We start from the raw sequence: 19965 nt of genomic DNA, 5'->3' as shown, positions 1-19965 counted from the left end.
TCCGGGAACAGCGCGCATGCGCCAGCCCTTGCCGTCACAGTCACGTCCTGAGGCGTTCGGCAAGCGCCGTGAGAGGCAGGCTCTGACGGACAGGCCGATTGACCTGTCAGCGAGAAGCACTCTTCAAGGCGTCGGACGAAGAGGCTGTTGATTGGAGACATCCTCACCTGGGGCGGGTTCTTCGCCGTCCTGGTTACTATGACGCCCGGCCCCCGCCCCCTCGGCTGGCCGCCATCTTGTTGTTGATCCGTACCCAGTGGGCAGCGCCGGGAGCTGGACCGAGCGGCCGGTGCGGGGCCGCTGCTGCGGGGCTCATCCACCTGCACTGCCTGCCGGGGGCGGGCCGAAACCTGGAGGCCCGGGGGGCCCAGCTCCCGTGGGGAGCCGTGGGCGCCTGCTGCCCGGGCCGGGCCGGTGAGTGACAGGAGCCGGGCCGAAAGATCGGCCTGACGCCGGCGGGGCGGGCGGCGGCGGGCGCGGGGCTGGAGCGGGCGCGCGCGGGGCCGGGGCATCCGCCAAGCATCGCTCGCACCGCTCGAGCGTCCTGACTGGCTGCCCGTGGAGCCTCCCAGAAGCCAGGGCCGAGGCCGGTGGACGGCCGCGGGGAGAGGTCTGAGAGCCCTGCGCCCAAAGGCCGGCCGGTGGTGGGGTAGCGGGAAATTATTTCCTCTGACCCGCACCGCTGAAACGTGTCCATTGCCCGCCTGGTGCTCTCGGGAGTCTTCTGTTGCTCCCGAGTGAGAAACACACACCTACCTCTTTCTTAGAGTGGTTCTTGCGAGTGTTTTTCACTTAGTTGAGAACTAAGACTAGACGAAGCAGGCTAAAGCCCCCCACGAACCCAGGCAGGCCAGTGTCACGGCCCTGTGATTCTGGCTGAGCTCAGGCTCTGCCGGACGCCTGCCTCCTGTGCACCTTGGAGCTCAGTATGTGTTTTTTCCTGAAGAGCCTGCTTAAATAAGTCTATGATGTCCGAGTTTTATTTTGGAACACAATTTCTTTAGTTTCTGACCGTTTTTTGGACTTGTAGTAAGGTCTTTTTGCTCTAGAAGAAAGTGAATATTATGGTGATGACTTTGTTTTATCTCCTAAAGAGGTAGATGTTCTGCCCGTGTCACAGGAGACAAAGGAAATGTAGGACTGTGTTACAATCAGAAAAGGAAACGAAACTTCTCTTTGTCGTTGTGGATGGTATGGAATTGGAATTGTCAGATTAACTTTTAAGAGATTAAATGTATCTTGCCCAATTAAAACACTGTCAGGCCCCCTTCCTGTGAGGTTGGGAAGGTTACAGACCATGGGCAAGGTGTGCAGGTCTAGAAAGAGTTCTGAGTGCTCCAAAACACGATGCTCTTTCCTGGTGGTCCCTTGGCTCCTTGGCACAGGTTCCTTGTATGTGGTTGTACAGAAAGCCTGAATGAAGTAAGTCAAACAACAGCAGTACTTTGTGTGTTTGTGTCAGGATCCTGTCATCCTTGAATGTTTAATTTTGAAAGAAACCAGCTCCTTGATCAGGAGGTTCTTTTGGAGAAGATACTGAATCCAAGGAGGCTGGCGGCCTGTTGCTGTAGTCTTACTTGTGAGAACACAAAGATTGTTCCTTGTATTTATGTAATTCACCTGTAAATGTCAGCACTTTTAACTGTTTTGAGCAATAGACAGACTTGGTGAGACTGGAGATCCTACACTGAAGTCAGAAACTGCTGCAGGCTTACGGGATGAGATCCGATGTCCTAACCTGGCATTCAAGGTGCTGCCACTCAGCTGGCCCCAGCCCACCTCTCCAGGGCTTATCCTAATCCCCATTAGCCAAATGATTTGCTAGACATTCCATACACGATAGGTACTTCCTTACACAGTTCTCTTGCAAGCCGAATGCAATGGCTTTTGCTTCTCTTTGGGATACCAGTTCTTCTTCATCTCCACTTCTCTTTTCTCCAGAGTCCAGCTCAGGTCCTCTTTATGAAACAGTCCCCAGACATTCCAGTCCTTGGGGGTACTCTGACGTGCAGTAGCATTATTGCCCTTATAGAAAAAAACAAAATAGTATTTGCTCTTTTTTTTTTTTAATAGATTGTATTTATTTGACAGAGAGATCATAAGTAGGCAGGCAGAGAGAGGGGGGGGGGAAGCAGGCTCCCTGCTGAGCAGAGAGCCTGATGTGGGGCTCCATCCCAGGACCCTGAGATCATGACCTGAGCCAAAGGCAGAGGCTTTAACCCACTGGCCATCCAGGCGCCTCTAGTATTTGCTCTTTTTAAAAAATTTTCTTCCTAAAATATTTATTTATTTATTTATTTGACAGGCAGAGATCCCAAGTAGGCAGAGAGGCAGGCAGAGAGAGAGAGGTGGAAGCAGGCTCCCTACTGAGCAGAGAGCCTGACTCGGGGCTCCATCCAAGGACCCTGGGATCATGACCTGAGCCGAAGGCAGAGGCTTTAACCCACTGAGCCACCCAGGCGCCCCGTATTTGCTCTTTTAAGAATATTTTTTTTTTGTTTCCTCTAAGACCTAACCCCTCTCCTACAATAAGGACTGTATTTTTATGTCTTGCGTTACATGTAGATGAGAACTAATTGTTTACAAGAGTATTATATTTGAGTTCAGAACACCTTCTGTATTTAAACAGGGAAGTGGACAGAATAAACCCATAGAAATGGGGATTTGGTGGTCATGGATCTCCACCTCTTACTGTGCCCGAAGTGCTTGCACCTCCAGTGCCTTATGGAGGCCCATCCTCAGTGCTGCAGGACAGAGGCAGAACTTGCTCAAAGTGCAAAACTGAAGCCTGAAAACAGTAATTCTGCATCGCAGAAGGGCCTGTGTGGTCCATCCCCTTCCTGGCTAAGATCCAGTTTTGATTCTTGGGAAACATGCATTGGGTGAACATAGTACTGGATGCTGACATTCTTAGACATTCTTCTTGGTTGGGTCTTGTTCTCACTGCCACCTTGGGCTGCTGTAAATGTGTCAGTATTATATCCTTCAGTGCTACCCTGAGACTATGGGGAGCCGTGATGGAAGAGCTGGGGAAAAGCTGCACAGTACACTCTGTCTCGGGCTTGGGACAAGGGAGCAGTTGGGGATTTTGTGTGTTTGTGTCACTCGATCTGTGGTTTTGCCCTCACTTTAAATTAGATTTTATTTTTCCTCCCCTATCACAGCAGGATTGGAGCAATGGATTCTCAAGATATCTTGGTTCTTTTATGAAAAGTGATAGATCAAGACTTTCATTTGCTACTGTGGTTTGAAGTTGCACTTTGTAGGAGGCATTGCAATGAGTTTTGATGGGAAAATGTGTTCTCTTGAGGGCTGGATCCCTGTTAGAGACTTTGTTTTATTGAGTGCTTAGCAAATTTGCTGCTGATCTCTTCTGTTAAGGTTTCATTTGCGGGAGGGAGTTGGGATCATTTACTCCTGTCCCTTCGTTTTATAGAAGGTGGGCAGTCTAGGTGAGTAGGTCTAGGACTGGACTGTCTCTCTCTCTTTTTTCTTTTTTGGTAAAGATTTTATTTACTTATTTTACAGAGGAGAGAGTGCATTTTAGGGGGAGTGGCAGAAGGAGAGGGAGAAGTAGGCTCCCCACTGAGCAGGGAGCCCAATGCAGTTCTTGGCCTGGGATCACGACCGGAGCTGAAGGCAGACACTTAACCGACTGAGCCACCCAGGTGCCCTGACTGGACTCTTTTCAAGATTAAAATTTGATGTCCATGCATAAAAGCAGTTTGAGAACATAAAAATCTGGGTGTGTTAGGATATGACACTTATGAACGACTTATTCTATAATTGAAAAATCAGGTAATGACAAGTGTTGGTAAGGATATGGAGAAATCAGAGCCTTCATACACAGAGAATGGTGTGAATGTAAAATGATGTAGTCAGGGAGGAGTTGGGTATTTTGTATATTTGTGCTTGTGGGTCTGTGCCTTTGTCAGGATTTGGGAGAGTCTGGCAGTTCTTTAAATGGTTAAATAGTTACCCTATGACCAACAAATCCCACTCCTAATTAATCTACCCAAGAGAAATGAAAACATGTCCACACAAAAACCTGTATATGAGTGTTCATATACAGTGTTACTTACAATAGCCAAAGGGGGAAACAACTCAACTGTCTTATCAGTTGGTAATGCATAAATAAAGCATATATACATACAATGAAATATTATTTAGCAACAAAAAAGAATGAAGTACTGATGCATACCACAACATGGATGAACCTGGAAAACACATGAAGTGAAGGAAGCCAGACACAAAAGATCACATATTTTTCCATTTATACGAAATATCCAGAATAGGCAAATCTATCTAGAGATAGTAAGTAGGTTAGTGGTTGCTTAGGGCTTGGAGGTGGATGAGAGCATAGGGGAATGATAGATAAGGTTACGGAGTTTCTTTTTGAGGTAATGAGTATGTTTAAAATTGTAGTGATGGTTGTGCATGTCTCTGAATATACTAAAAGCCATTGAATTGTGCACATTAAATAGGTAAATCGTATGATTATAATTCAAAGCTGCTATGAAAAATAACTTAGGTGGGTAATTATATTCACTAGTTTAAAGAAAGATAACATACAGGTAACAAGAAGAAATAAAAAAGGATCATCCTTTAACTTCCCTGTGTTTTAGTGTATAACCAGGCTTTCCCCCCCCTCTGTCTTTAGTTTTTACAAAAATGAAGTAATGCTGTACATCCTGACTTGTACCTTTTTCAGTCAGCAATATATTATACAAACATCTGTGTTGGTAAATGATGCATTTACATCACTGGTTAACTGGCAACAAATTTTGGGAAGTGGAATGTAAGGGCATTGAATAGAGAGGTAGGACCTAGGGTGATCTAGCAAGCACAAGTCTTATCTAAAGGGTCATTGTTCAGTTACAGCCAGTTGGGTTACCAGATCTTGTGATTTTTTTTTTTGTTGTTGTTGAGATTTTATTTATTTATTTGAGAGAGAATGAGTGAGCGAGAGAGGGAGACTTCAAATTGGAGGGGAGGGACAGAGGGAGAGGAGAAGCAGACTCCCTGCTGGGCAGGAAACCCAACATGGGGCTTGATCCCAGAACCCCAACATGGGGCTCATTCCCAGAACCCTAGTATCCTGACCTGAATTGAAGGAAGCTTCTTAACTAACTGAGCTACCCAGGTGCCCCTTGTGATTTTATTTTTTTTAAGAAAACAAGAAATCTGAATTTTTATGTGAAGTTTCCTGATTTTTTAAAATTTGGCAATGAATTAAGAAAATTTGAGCCCCTTAACTGGTTAAAGAAAATCCTTTGCAGATCAGAAATGGCAAAATATTTGAATTGCCGTTGTGTCCATTCCCAGTGGACAAGGTGACACTCTGCCTTCTGCTTCAGCTTTAATATTATAGACAAGTGTCCTTTTCATGGTCTTTTTAGTGCCATGGTTTTTCATATTTTTGTGTTTTTTGTTGGGAATTTTGCCTTTTTTGGCAGGGGGAGGGGGCACGGGATTTTGCTGTTTAAAATGTCTCTCAAGTGTAGTGCTGATAAGCTGTTAATCTTCCTAAGCAGGAGAAGGTTGTGATGCCTCTTATGGAGAAAATACGTGTATCAGATAAGTTTCATTTGACATGACTCACAGTACTGTTGGCTGAGAGTGCAGTGTTAATGTGGCAACAATATCCAGTAGTCCCCCCTTATCTGCAGGGGATCCTTTCCAGGACCCCCAGTGGGTGCCTGAAACGGGGGATGTTACTGAACCCTGTATGTACTATGTTTTTGCTTATACACACATATCTGTAATAAAGTTAAATTTATAAATCACTCACAGGAAGGGGCAGTAATAACTAATAATATAGTAGAACAATTATAACAATATACTGTAATAAAAATTACACGAATATTATCACTCTCTCACAGTATCTTCTTATACTCACCCTTATGATGATGTGAGATGATAAAATGCTTGAGTGATAAGAGGCAGTGAGGTGAATGATGTAGGAATTGTGATGGAGTGTTAGGCTACTACTGACCTTCTGACCATACCTTAGCAGGAGGACCATCTGCTCTGGACCGTGGTTGACTCTGAGTGATTGAAACTGTGCAAATAAAAAAAAATGGATAAAGGGAGACTAGTGTATATTAAACTGTCTTTAAACAGAAACATACGGGGCACCTGCGTGGCTCCAGCATTGAGCGTCTGGTTTCAGCTCAGCTCATGATCCCAGGGTCCCGGGATCTAGCCCTGCATCAGACTCCCTGCTTGGCCGGAAGCCTGCCTCTCCCTCTGCCACTCCACCTGCTTGTCTTCCTTCTCTCGCTGTGTCTCTCTCTGTCAAATGAATTACTAAAATCTTAAAGAAAAATACAGAAACATACAAGGTTATATATTATATGTATGTAGCTCTGGAAATATACAAGGTTATATATTATATGTATGTAGCTCTGGTTATATATTATATGTATGTATGTATGTAATATGTAATATATAATACATATATGTATGTAGCTCTGTAACCAATATACATATTGGTTATATACTAACCAATATGTATATAACCAATATGTATATTGGTTGACAAAAATGTGACTAAAAGCTCACAGAAATCTAACCCTGTATTTCCCTTAGTAGTGGTGGCTTGGTATTTGCTAACTTGGTGTTAGCAGTGACTTAGTAGAATAGAACTACTGGAATAATGAGAAGTTTTTTGTATCTGGCTTCTTTTGCTTAGTATGAGTTTTTGAGGTTCATCCATTTTGTTGTGTTCCTTTTTATACCTGAACAGTATGTGAGTTGTTGCCAGTTTGGGACTATTATGAAGAGAGAAGCAATAGATGTCCTTGTACAAATCGGTGTGTGTACAAACCTTCATTTCTTTTCAGTATACATCTGAGAGTAGAATGGCTCTGACTCCCAGACTACATCAGTGGGACACTGTTTCAGGAAAAGTTAAAAAGCAGTCCTATGGGCCTTTGGCCCTGGGCCCAAGTTTTGTTGTTATTCCTCCATTACAGTTCTCCACTCCAGGCTAAATTTTCTGCTTTTACCTGATTTCCATATCTACCTATACTGAGTTAAGAACTAATGATACTCTATTGAGGTGGCAGGTTGAAGTAACCAGGAACTATTTATTACAAGTGGACACTATCTTCTAGTTGGAGGGAGTTCTGTTTGCTTAGAACTTAGATCAGTGCTTGTCATGCTTCTGGATTTCTTTTTTGGGAGGGGCGGGCAGGGGAAGAGTGAGTGCACATGCAAATGGGGGAGAGGAAGAGAGAATCTTTTTTTTTTTAATTTTACTTTATTAAAAAATTTTTTTTTCTTTTTTTAAATGTTTAATTTATTCATTTGAGAGAGAGAGAGCAGAAGCAGGGGGAGAGGCAGAGGGAGAAACAGACTGCTCCGCTGAGTGGAGAGCCTGATGCGGGACTCGATCCCAGGATCCTGAGACCCTGACTTGAGCTGAAGGCAGACACTTAACCATCTGAGCCACCCAGGCATCCCTATTTTACTTTTTTTAAAAAAAGTTTTTATTTATTTATTTGACAGACAGCGGGAGAGGGAACACAAATAGTGGGGGAGTAGGAGAGGGAGAAAAGCAGGCTTCCTGCTGAGCAGGGAGCCCCATGCAGGGCTTGATACCAGGACCCTGGGATCATGACCTGAGCCAAAGGCAGATGCTTAACAACTGAGTTACCCAGGCGCCCTGAGAGAGAGAGAATGTTAAGCAGGCTCCATGTCCAGTAAGGAGCCTGGAGCGGCGCAGGGCTGAATTTCATGACCCTGAGATCATGACTGGAGCTGAAGTCAAGAGTCAGACGCTTAACCAGCTGAGCCACCCAGGTGCTCCTGGATTTCTGCTCATTGATGCAGACCAGGAAGTTTCTTTATTCACAGTATTCCCAGAATTTGTCCTTCATCTCTCTGTGGAGCCTGGCCTTGGTGATTTTTGCCTTTGCAAGTGTTCAGGTCCAGTTGCCACAGTGGACATTGCTTCTTTAGACTGTGAATCATATGGCATTTATTTTGCTATTTTAAAATGTTGCATGTGAATTTTAATTTTAATTCACATGCAACATTTTAAAGTTTGAAGCTTCTTTGTCTGAAAATCTCCCATGTGTACAGTGTTAGAAAATTAGCACCAAAGAGAGGGTCATCTAAGGGTTCTAGATTTTCATTTCTGAGAGCAGCACACAGTGCTTTTGATGAAGAGTGTTCATCCCTTAAATACACCCACACCCACACCCATTAAAAGTCATTTCCAGGGGCGCCTGGGTGGCTCAGTGTTTTAAAGCCTCTGCCTTCAGCTCAGGTCATGATCCCAGGGTCCTGGGATGGATCCCCGCCATCGGGCTCTCTGCGCAGTGGGGAGCCTGCTTCCTCCTCTCTCTCTGCCTGCCTCTCCACCTACTTGTGATCTCTGTCTGTCAAATAAATAAATAAAATCTTAAAAAAAAAAAAGTCATTTCCACATTTTGCCTATTCCTAGCTCTGTTTGGCATATTGCATTCTGTTTCACCATTGACTGCTTGGGCCAATGGTCAGTGACTAGTTTCTTGGTTATCAGAGTCCTCTTTTAAAGCTTCCCAAATCTCTTAAAGAATTAAATTGATTCTAATGGAGCTGCTGAAATGGTATGTTCTTGATGGAAGGTAAGGTGGGGATTTAAGAGGAATGAAACTTTCATGTGGGAGTTGGTTGAAGTAAGAAAATTAAACTTTTAAAACTAACTAACCTTCTTTCTTTCAATTTTATTTATTTGATAGAGACGCAGCGAGATAGGAAACAAGCAGGGGGAGCAGGAGAGGGAGAAGCAGGCTTCTTGCAGAGCAGGGAGCCTGACGTGGGGCTCCATCCCAGCACATGATCCTGGGATCATGACCTAAGCGGAAGGCAGACGCTTAACAGCTGAGTCACCCAGGCGCCCCAAAACACTACTGCTTTAGAGGGCATTTTATTAAAAATATTAAGTATCTTTATTTATTTATTTATTAAAGATTTTTATTTATTTGAGAGCAAGCTCAAGAGCACGAGCTGGGAGAGGGGCAGTGGGAGAGGGAGAAGCAGACGCAGGGAGCCCCAGGACTCTGAGATCATGACCTGAGCTGAAGACAGATGCCTAGGTGGCTGACTAAGCCACCCAGGTTCCCCAGTGTCTTTATTTATAGTTCATTGTAGTTCTTACAGTTTGTTGGGAGAGAGAACCAATATATGAAATTCCTCTCACTTGATTGGGATCTTTATTTCCTGGTGTTCCTGTTTTTTTTTTTTTTTTTTTTTGAATAACTAAGTGGATGAGAAAAAATTTCTTTTTTAACAGCTCCATGAGACAAGCAGTAGTACATTCATTTTACGGTGGAGGAAAATGAGAAAAATACATTTAGGCCACAGAACTAGGGAGTCTCAGTGCTTGAACAATGCCCATGCCTTGTCAAGGCTCTGCTTTCCAGTGTTAATTTAAGCACAGATGTTATTTTCCCTCAAATGATTAGTTGGCCCTATTAATTTTTTTTTCTTTCAAAGTAATTTATTGATATACGTATAAATAAAATACATATGCATATAAATACATATATTTATAAATACAGGTAAAATACATATAAAGTGGACAGAATTTGATTTTTATACATATATACATTTGTCTAACAACCACCCAGATATAAAATTAGAACACTTACATAATTTGACTTTTTATAAAATACTTATTTTTTAGAGCAGTTTTAAGTCTATAGCAAAATTAAATGTCAAGTATAGAGAGTTCCCATGTACCCTCTGAACCGCCCCCCCCCTTTTCCAATAGCTTCTGTTATCAACATCCCACAGCAGAGTGGTACATTTGTTAGTCAGTGAACCTATGGTGACACATCATTATCACCAAAGTCCATAGTTTATGTTAGGGTTCACTCTTGATGTTGTACATTCCATAGAATGGTTTGACAAATGTGTAATGGCATGTATCCACCATTATAGTATACAGAATAGTTTTGCTGTCCTAAAATCCAGTGTGCTCCTTTTCATCTGTCCCTCTCTCCTGGCAACCACTAGTATTTTTTTTTTAATTAATTATTTTTGTTAACATATAATATATTATTTGCCCCAGGGGTACAGGTTTGTGAATTGTCAGGCTTACACATTTCACAGCACTACCATAGCACATACCCTCCCCAGTGTCCATCACCCAACCACCCTCTCCATATCACCCCTCCCCTCAGTTTGTTTTGTGAGATTAAAAGTCTCTTACGGTTTGTCTCCCTCCTGATCCCATCTTGTTTCATTTTTCCTTCCCTACCTCCCAATCCCCCCTCTCTGCCTCTCAAATTCCTCATATCAGGGAGATCATATGATAATTATCTTTCTCTGATTGACTTATTTCGCTTAGCATTATACCTTTTAGTTCCATCCATGTTGTTGCAAATGGCAAGATTGCATTTCTTTTGATGGCTGCATAGTATTCCATTGTATATATGGACCACATCTTCTTTATCCATTCATCTGTTGATGGACATCTAGGTTCTTTCCATAGTTTGGCTATTGTGGACATTGCTGCTATAGACATTTGGGTGCATGTGCCCCTTCAGATCACTATATTTGTATCTTTAGGGTAAATACCTAGTAGTGCAATTGCTGGGACATAGGATAGCTCTATTTTCAACTTTTTGAGGGACCTCCAAGCTGCACCAACTTGCATTCCCACCAACAGTGCAGGAGGGTTCCTCTTTCTCTGCATCCTTGTCATCACCTGTCATTTCCTGATTTGTTAATTTTAGCCATTCTTACTGGTGTGACGTGGTATTTCATTGTGGTTTTGATTTGTATTTCCCTGATACCGAGTGATGTGGAGCACTTTTTCATGAGTCTGTCGGCCATCTGGATGTCTTCTTTTGCAGAATTGTCTGTTTATGTCCTCTGCCCTTTTCTTGATTGGATTATTTGTTCTTTGGGTGTTGAGTTGATAAGTTCTCTATAAATTTTGGATACTAGCCTTTTATCTGATATGTCATTTGTGAATATTTTCTCCCATTCTGTAGGTTGTCTTTTGGTTTTGTTGCCTGTTTCCTTTGCTGTGCAAAAGCTTTTATCTTGAAGTCCCAATAGTTCATTTTTGCTCTTGCTTCCCTTGCCTTTGGCGATGTTTCTAGGAAGAAGTTGCTGCGGCTGAGGTCGAAGAGGTTGCTGCCTGTGTTCTCCTCAAGGATTTTGATGGATTCCTGTCTCACATTGAGGTCTTTCATCCATTATGAGTCTATTTTTGTGAACCACTAGTATTTTTTACTGTTTTCATGGTTTTCCCTTTTCTAGAACGTCCTATAATTGGAATCATACAATATGTAGCCTTTTTAGATTGACTTCTTTCACTTAGTAATATGCATTTAAGGTTTCACTGTGTCTGTAGAGCTTGATAGAAATATAGCTCAAAAGAAATGAGCTAATATGGCTTTCTAATATTTCATTGTCTGAATGGACCACAGTTTGTTTATCCACTCTCCTTTTGCTTATTTTATTTATTTATTTATTTATTTATTATTATTTTTGTGAGAGTACACACGTTTGGGGGTGGTAGAGGAGGGGCAGAGGGAGAGGGAGAAGGAATTTTAATTTTTTTTAAGATTTTTCTTTTCTTTTTTTTTTTTTTAAGATTTTATTTATTTATTTGAGAGGCAGAGAGTAGGGAAGAGAGAGGGAACACAAGCTGGAGGAGGGGCAGAGGTAGAGGGGGTAACAGGCTCCTTGCTGAGCAGAGAGCCTGATGTGGGGCTCAATCCCAGGATCCCGGGATCACAAACTGAGCCGAAGGCAGATGCTTAACCAACTGAGCCCCCCAGGTGCCCCTAAGATTTTTATTTCTTTATCTGAGAGAGAGACAGATCATGAGCGTGAGCTGCGGTGAGGAGACAGAGGGATAGGAAGAAGCAGAGTCCCCACGGAGCAGGGAGCCCGAAATGGAGCTCAATTCTGGGACCCCAAGATCATGACCTTAGCCAAAGGCAGATACTTAACCATCTGAGCCACCCATGTGCCCCCAGGGAGGGAGAGAATCTTAAGCAGAGTCCAAGCCCAGCAGTGGTGCCTGTCACAGGCTCCATCTCATGACCCTGAGATCATGACCTGATGCTTAACTGACTGAACCATCCAGGCACCCCTCTCCACTCACCTTTTGAAGGACATCTTGGTTACTTCCAAGTTTTGGCAATTATAAATAAAGCCTCTATAAACCTCCATGTAGTAATTTTTTTATATATACAGAATCTTGATGCTTGGGTTTTTTTTTTTTTTTTTTTTTTTTTTTAATGAACAGCTCATTTTAAGAAGTAACATGGCATTTTGTATTTGTCATGAATTTAGACAAATGTTTAGATTCAGAACCAATTATAAAGTACGCTAGATAGAGCCTTTTCATTTTTGCTTGAGCTTTCATCTGCTTATTTTCTTTGTGCTTTAGTTTCCTCCTCTTTTATTTTTTTTTTTTTAAAGATTTTATTTATTTATTTGACAGAGAGAGATCACAAGTAGGCATAGAGGCAGGCAGAGAGAGGGGGGGGGAAGCAGGCTCCCTGCTGAGCAGAGAGCCCGATGCAGGACTCGATCCCAGGACCCTGAGACCATGACCCGAGCCGAAGGCAGCGGCCTAACCCACTGAGCCACCCAGGCGCCCCCCTCCTCTTTTAAATGTAGACAACTTTTCCTTTTCTTTTAAGCAGCTTTGTACCCTGGCATGATACCTGGGAAACTGGGCTGTGAGTAGGTACTCATTTTACCTGGGAAAATGTAATCTGTGCTTGGGGAAGGCTTATTGTTGTACTGTGGCCTCTGTTGAAATACTGTCTCTTGGGGGCTGCTGAAGGTCTACTTCTTGGAGCTGTTTGTAAAACTTCTTTACTGTAAAGGGGCGCCTGGGTGGCTCAGTGGTTTAAAGCTTCTGCCTTCGGCTCAGGTCATGATCTCAGGGTCTTGGGATTGAGCCCTGCATTGGGCTCTCTGCTCGACAGGGAGCCTGCTTTCCTTCCTCTCTCTCTCTCTGCCTGCCTCTCTGCCTACTTGTGAGCTCTGTCTGTCAAATAAATAAATAAAATCTTAAAAAACAACAACCAAAAAACTTCTTTATGGTAAAAATCTATCAAGAATCTGAGGGTGAGTGAGAAGACACCTACAAAGATCAAGAGTTACTTTTAGGGGGGCGCCTGGGTGGCTCAGTGGGTTAAGCCGCTGCCTTCAGCTCAGGTCATGATCTCAAGAGTCCTGGGATTGAGTCCCGCATCGGGCTCTCTGCTGAGCAGAGAGCCTGCTTCCATCTCTCTCTCTGCCTGCCTCTCCATCTACTTGTGATTTCTCTCTGTCAAATAAATAAATAAAATCTTTAAAAAAAAATAAAGAGTTACTTTTAGGTAAAAGCACTTAGGGGTGATAAAAACAAATCCAACTTTCCTTTAAGGATTTTATCTTTTCAAGTATAAGACTAATGCTGGGTCATAGCCACTGAACAAAGCAGGTCAGATTTCTGGTCTTCATGCAACCTGAGACTAAGATACAATCCTTCATAGGAAAAAGTTCAGATAATTCATTCTGCAGTTCCTCATTTGACTAGTAAGTCATAAAATCCAGGCAGGGGACTTTCTCTTCTCTGCTCATCTTGGAGCCCTTTGGTAGCCATAGCCTTTGCTCTCCCTACAGCCTGTCTGATTGCTCTATCTACTGAGGACTGTGTGAATAGCTCTGGTACACCAACAGCCTTGCTTTGCTGCTGTACTTTCTTCCCAGATCAGTTATTTTGTGTTTGCGTGTGTGTTTGTGTTTAGTTTTTCCTTTAAAAAAAGTTGAAATTTTGTCTAAACCAGTATAGTCAGTGGGACCATATGGAGGCCTCATATCTGCACTATAACATTGTTTTGGTAGTTGAAGTGATGTGAACAGGTTGTTCCCTTGCCAGGGTAGAGAATGGGAGAGAGTAGGAGACCATCTCTTGTGATTTAGCCTGAAGTTAGATTTATAATGCAAGTAACTGCCATAGGACTTGGATGTTGTGTTTTTCAGTTTTATTTATTTTAATTTTAATTTATTTTTTAAGGGAGGAGGAGGGGCAGAGGGAGAAGGAGAGAATCTTAAGCAGGCTCCACGCCCAGTGCAGACACTGAGATCATGACCTGAGCCGAAATCAAGAATTGTGTGCTTAACAAACTGAGCCACCTAGGCGCCCCAATTTTTTTCTCTTACTTATTGATTATGGAAACATTTTCAAATGCTGTTCTCAGAAAGATTTTTCCTGACCGTGGATATATATATATATATATATATATATATATTTTTTTTTTTTTAAAGATTTTATTTATTTATTTGTAAGAGAGAGAGTGAGAGCGAGCACAGGCAGACAGAGTGGAAGGCAGAGTCAGAGGGAGAAGCAGGCTCCCTGCGAAGCAAGGAGCCCGATGTGGGACTCGAACCCAGGACGCTGGGATCATGACCTGAGCCGAAGGCAGCTGCTTAACCAACTGAGCCACCCAGGCGTCCTGATATATTTTTAAGATTTTATTGTTTGACAGAGAGAGAGAGACGGTAAGAGAGGGAACACAAGCAGGGGGAGTGGGAAAGGGAGAAGCAGGCTTCCTGCTGAGTAGGGAGCCCGATGTGGGGCTCAATCCCAGGACCGTGGGATAATGACCTGAGCTGAAGGCAGACGCTTAATGACTGAGCCACCCAGGTATCCCTGACTATGCATTTTGATGCTGGTTTGGGGGGGGGGGAATTTGAAACCCTCCACAATTATATTCCCATACTTGAAAATATTATGAAGGTTTCCAGGATACTATGCTTTCCACAGATGAGATAGCTATAGGATCTTAGACATTTTTTAGAGTGTGGGGAGGATGCCCTCCATCCTCGCTTTCATTTTTCTGAAGATAGAAACTGTGTTTGTCTTAGTACAATATTTGTTCTGCAGGGTCTTTTTTTTTCTTTTTTTAAGTTTTTATTTATTTACTTAAGAGAGAGATAGTGAGAGAGAGCATGAACGAGGAGAAGGTCAGAGAGAGAAGCAGACTCCCCATGGAGCTGGGAGTCCGATGCGGAACTCGATCCCGGGACTCCAGGATCATGACCTGAGCCGAAGGCAGTCGTCTAACCAACTGAGCCACCCAGGCGTCCCTGTAGGGTCTTAACATACATACTTGATTATATATTTTTAAAAGTTTTTTGCAGATTTTATATTAGTGGTTCCTGATTGATTTGGAGACTTTGTAGTTGCTGTTTGGTCACAAACTTGATTTAGTGGAGAGTATTTTGAAATTTATTTATAAAGATTCTGCTCGGGGGCTCCTGGGTGGCTCAGTGGGTTAAGCATCTGCCTTCGGCTTCAGTCATGATCCTGGAGCTCTGGGATTGAGTTCAGCTCCCTGCTCAGCAGGGAGTCTGCCTCTCCATCTTACTCTCCCTCTGTTCTCTCTCTCCCTCTCAAATGAATAAAGAAAATCTTGAAAAAAAAAATATGTAAGATTCTACTCAGCCGGAGGATGCTGAATGGGTCAGGGCCAAGTAGCACACTAGATACTTTAGGCAAGCACATGATGTGCATAGGCTGTTTTGGTTTTTTATATGCTGCCTGAAAGTTCAAGTGATTTCTTTAGCATAAAACATAGAATGAATGCTAAGTAGTTTCTACTGTGTTTGGGAAGATCTATTATAAAACATGTGGTTGTGTTAGCTATTTCATGAGTGTCTCCAAAGAAAGCTGTCTTTGGCCTCAGGGAGCCAGGTATTATGAGTAACTTCCCAAAGCAGAGCATATCAGGCAGGGCTTCTTGGACCCTTCAGCATGTGAACTTGGCTGTTTACAGTGTTGTATTAGTTTTTATTGGGAGAATTGTGAATAAAGCAGAGCTGTGTGGATTTTGTAAGTAATAAAATTTCTCACTTTCAGTCTGCGCTACTTAGCCTTTTCAACTCGTTGGAACAACTGTCGGTGTCCATTTGGGAGGCAAAAACCACATAGGAATTTGAACAGGTAATGTTTAAATATTTATTTGCTGAGAGAGAGAGAGACAGGGAGAGAGAGTGGGCATTTGCACAGGCAGGGGGAGGGGAAGCAGACTCTGCTGTGTGTGGAGCAGCTTCACGACCAGGTGATCCTGACCTGAGCCAAAACCAAAAGTTGGATGTTTAACTAACTGAGCCACCCTGCCACCTCGGAACAGGTAAAGTTTAATAAGAATTGTTAAAACTGTAATGGGATTGGAGTAATGAGAGATTGGCTAGTAAAAAGTAGAGAGAACTCTAAGTTATACAGGAATAGCATATGTAGGAGCAGCTGTTAGCCCTAGGGCTGATACGGAGCGCTTGAGGAAGCCCAGGGCCGAGATCCATGTCTTGGGGAAAAGGGGGTGGTCGTGCCTAACTGGATGTCAGAGAAAGTCATCGTGGTTCCACACTGGGAGAACATGCTGGGAGTCTGTCTTCTAGGATATTGGAGAAAGGCATTTACGGAGCGAAGTCTTGCTGGAAGCACTCTGCCACAAAACTGCTTGAGTGAGGTGTCAGGGGATGCTGCTGGCCCCTGTGTACTGCTGACCATGATGCAGTGTACTGCTGACCATGATGCAGTGTGGGAGTCAGCCACCCACCAGCGGCTAGGCACTGAGGGCAGCTCACTGGGTGCCGGGGCTGGTAAGAGGAGCTACTAGACCCAGGGGGAAAAAGAAGCCTTTTCGTTTGTCTCTCTTTCCTTTTTTTTTTTTTTTAAAGATTTTATTTATTATTTATTTGATAGAGAGAGAGATCACAAGTAGGCAGAGAGGCAGGCAGAGACAGAGAGGAGAAAGCAGGATCCCTGCTGAGCAGAGAGCCCGATGCGGGACTCGATCCCAGGACCGTGAGATCATGACCTGAGCCGAAGGCAGCGGCTTAACCCACTGAGCCACCCAGGCGCCCTCTCTTTCCTTTTTTTTTGAAGATTTCATTTACTTACTTTGAGAAAGAGCTCATGAGTGAGTGGAGGGGCAGAGGCAGAGGGAGAGAGAATTTTAAGCAGATTTCATGCTGAGCACAGAGCCTGACTCTGGGCTCCATCCCACAACTATGAGATCACAGCCTAAGCTGAAATCAGTCAGGAGTCTGATGCTTAAGCAGCTTAGCCTCCTAGGTGCCCCAAAGCCTCTTCCTTTTTGCAGAATCTTTCTGTTGTCTTCCAACAAAGCTAAATACAGCTGGCAAAGGAAAAATATTTAATGGGCCCAGCTCCATTTTTGCAGAGCTGGGTTTAGAGCCAAGAGATAATACATTGATAACTGGTAAGCTGCTGTTTGTCAGAGTTATACAGATAAGCTGTTAATAATTTTTAAAGTTTTAAAAAAATATTTATTCATTTACGAGAGAGCTTGAGAGCAAGAAGACAAGCAGTGGGAAGGGGCAGAGGGTGAGAGAGAGAGAAACAGTCTCCCAGCTGAGCAAGAAGCCTGATGCCGGACTGGATCCCAGGACCAGATCACGACCCAGATTGCTACCACCTGTGTTTTGTATCTGTTTTAATACGGGTATTAATTTGAAATGCTCTTCTGTTCCAGCCAGAGACAACTTCTGCTTTGTATTTTTTCATCATGGATTAGTTGACCAGTTAGAATTTCATATAAATGAAATAATACTGGGGCACCTGGCTTAAGATTGTGAGTTCAAGCCCTCGTGTTGGGGTCCATGCTGGGTTTGGAGCCTACTTTAAAAAAAAAAAGAAGAAGAATATTATATGGAATAATACTCTTGTGTACTAAATAATACTAAAAGATATCATACTCTTGTGTAGAGCTTCTTTCACACATTTTAATGTTTTGGGAATTTATTCATGCTGTTGTTTGTATCAGTAGTTCATACCTTTTTATTGCTTTGTATTTCATTGCATAACATTCCAGCTTAACTGTTATGTTGATGGACATCTGGGCAGTTTCCAGTGTTTGACTTATGAATAAAGACTTTTCCTCTTTTTTTAAGATTTTATTTATTTGACAGAGAGAAGGCTTACAAGCGAAGGGAGGGGGAAGGAGAAGCAGGCTCCCCACTGAGCAGGGAGCCACATGGGGCTTGATCCCAGGACCTGGAGATCTTGACCTGAGTGGAAGGCAGATGCTTAACTGACTGAGCCACCCAGGCGCCCCTATGAGTAAAGCTTCTGTGAACATTTTGTACAAGTGTTCTTGGGGGCATATACATTCATTTCTTTGGGGAATAGGGAGGTAGAAGGGAATAGAACTGCTGGATCATAGGGTAGATGTATGTCTAATTTTATAAGAAACTTTTAATACCTTTTTCAAAATGGTTGTATCATTTTACTGTTCCACCAGTAATGTTTGAGAGTTGTGATTGTTCCATATCTTCAGCAGCATGCAGTGTGTTGTCAGTGGTTTTAATTCTAACCATATTCCTGAAAGTATTGTGATACCTCATTGTGCTGTTAATTTGCTTTTACCTGATTACTAGTGATGTTGAGAACTTTTTCTTGTACTTCATGGTCATTTGTATAGCTTCCTTTGTGAGGTACTTGCTCATATCTTTTACCTGTTTAAAAAGAAGTGGAGCTGTTATGTTTTTATTTTTATTTATTTATTTTTTTAAAGAGATCAGATCAGCTTTATTCAGTGATTCATGAATAGGGCAGCTTCCAGCTGACAAATAGAAGGGTGCTCCAAAGAGTCATACCTGTTAAATGTTTTTTTTTTTTTTTTAAAGATTTTATTTATTTATTTGACAGAGAGAAATTACAAGTACACTGAGAGGCAGGCAGAGAGAGAGAGAAGGAAGCAGGCTCCCTGCTGAGCAGAGAGCCCGATGCGGGACTCGATCTCAGGACCCTGAGATCATGACCTGAGCCGAAGGCAGCGGCTTAACCCACTGAGCCACCCAGGCGCCCCTTTTTTTTTTTTTTTAAAGATTTTATTTATTTGACAGAGAGAGAAATCACAAGTAGGCAGAGAGAGAGAGAGAAGCAGGCTCCCGCTGAGCAAAGAGCCCGATGCGGGGCTCGATCCCAGGACACTGAGATCATGACCTGAGCCGAAGGCAGAGGCTTAATCCACTGAGCCACCCAGGCGCCCCTGTTAAATGTTTTTAAAAGTGAGGTTTAATGGGGCACTTGGATGGCTCAGTTGTTAAGAATCTGCCTTTGGCTCAGGTCATGATCCCAGGGTCCTGGGATTGAGCCCCGCAATCCTGCTGCTTGTGTTCCCTCTCTGGCTGGCTGTCTCTGTCAAATAAGAAATAAAATCCTTAAAAAGAAGATGAGGTTTAGGAGATGCTTATATAGAATACCAGTCAGGTACATGTTTTGTGAATATTTTCTTTTAGTCTGGGGTGGCCTGCCTATTTAATTTTCTTAGAGATATATTTTAAAGATAAGAAGTTTTCAGTTTTGTTAAAGTCTGATTTATCAGTGTTTTCTTTTATGGTTATCGCCTTTTGTTGTGTCTGAGGAACCCTTGACTACCTCTCATTGTTGGAGATTTCTCCTGTGTTTTCATCCAGAAGTTGTAGAGTTTTAGTTTTTACATTTGGGTCTCTGATCCACTTGGAATTCATTTCTGTGTATTCTTTAAGATTGGGGTTGAGGTAAATTTTTCTTCCATATCAATAACTTCTTGTTCCATTACCAGCACCATTTGCTAAAAAGACTTCTGTATTTGTTATCTATTGACTCCAAAACTCAGCAGTTTAACAGTAAACACTGCCTCAGTTTCTGAAGATCAGAAACTTGGGCGTGACTTAGCTGGGTGGTCTTGGCTCACAGTCTGTCATGAAGTTGCAGTTAAGATGTCTTCTGGGACTGCAGTCATCTGAAGGCTTGCCTAGAGCTGGAGGGTCTGTTTCCAAGATGACTTACATGGCTTTTGGCAGGTGGCCTTAGTTCCTTGACATGTGGGTGTCGCTCTCGGCCCGCAAGAAAGACTCGGAGACTCACGTAGCGGCGAACCTTCTTCTTTAATTGCTTTTTTCTTTTTCTCTACCCTCGGCGCATGCGTTTTTATACAGGCAGTG

The 19965-nt window shown here is 43.0% G+C and overlaps 1 protein-coding gene across 6 annotated transcripts in view; it reads left to right on the top strand.

Annotated features, from left to right (window-relative positions):
* Positions 1 to 211: 211 nt before the first annotated feature.
* The window catches only part of IP6K1 (inositol hexakisphosphate kinase 1), a 64749-nt gene continuing 44995 nt past the window's right edge, over positions 212 to 19965 (top strand). For 3 of the 6 annotated variants that reach the window (XM_059389756.1, XM_059389751.1, XM_059389754.1), the window contains exon 1: positions 212 to 414. The gene's annotated coding sequence lies outside the window, so the exon portion shown is untranslated. Of the gene's footprint in view, positions 415 to 11102; positions 11187 to 15871; positions 15956 to 19965 lie in introns of all 6 variants that reach the window. The other 3 variants (XM_059389755.1, XM_059389752.1, XM_059389753.1) reach the window with 2 other exon arrangements.

This window comes from Mustela nigripes, chromosome 2 (genome assembly GCF_022355385.1).
Source record: "Mustela nigripes isolate SB6536 chromosome 2, MUSNIG.SB6536, whole genome shotgun sequence".
NCBI classification, from domain to species: Eukaryota; Metazoa; Chordata; class Mammalia; order Carnivora; family Mustelidae; genus Mustela; species Mustela nigripes.
Note: the sequence above shows the minus strand (reverse complement) of the source record. Positions and strands in the feature narration are given on the sequence as shown.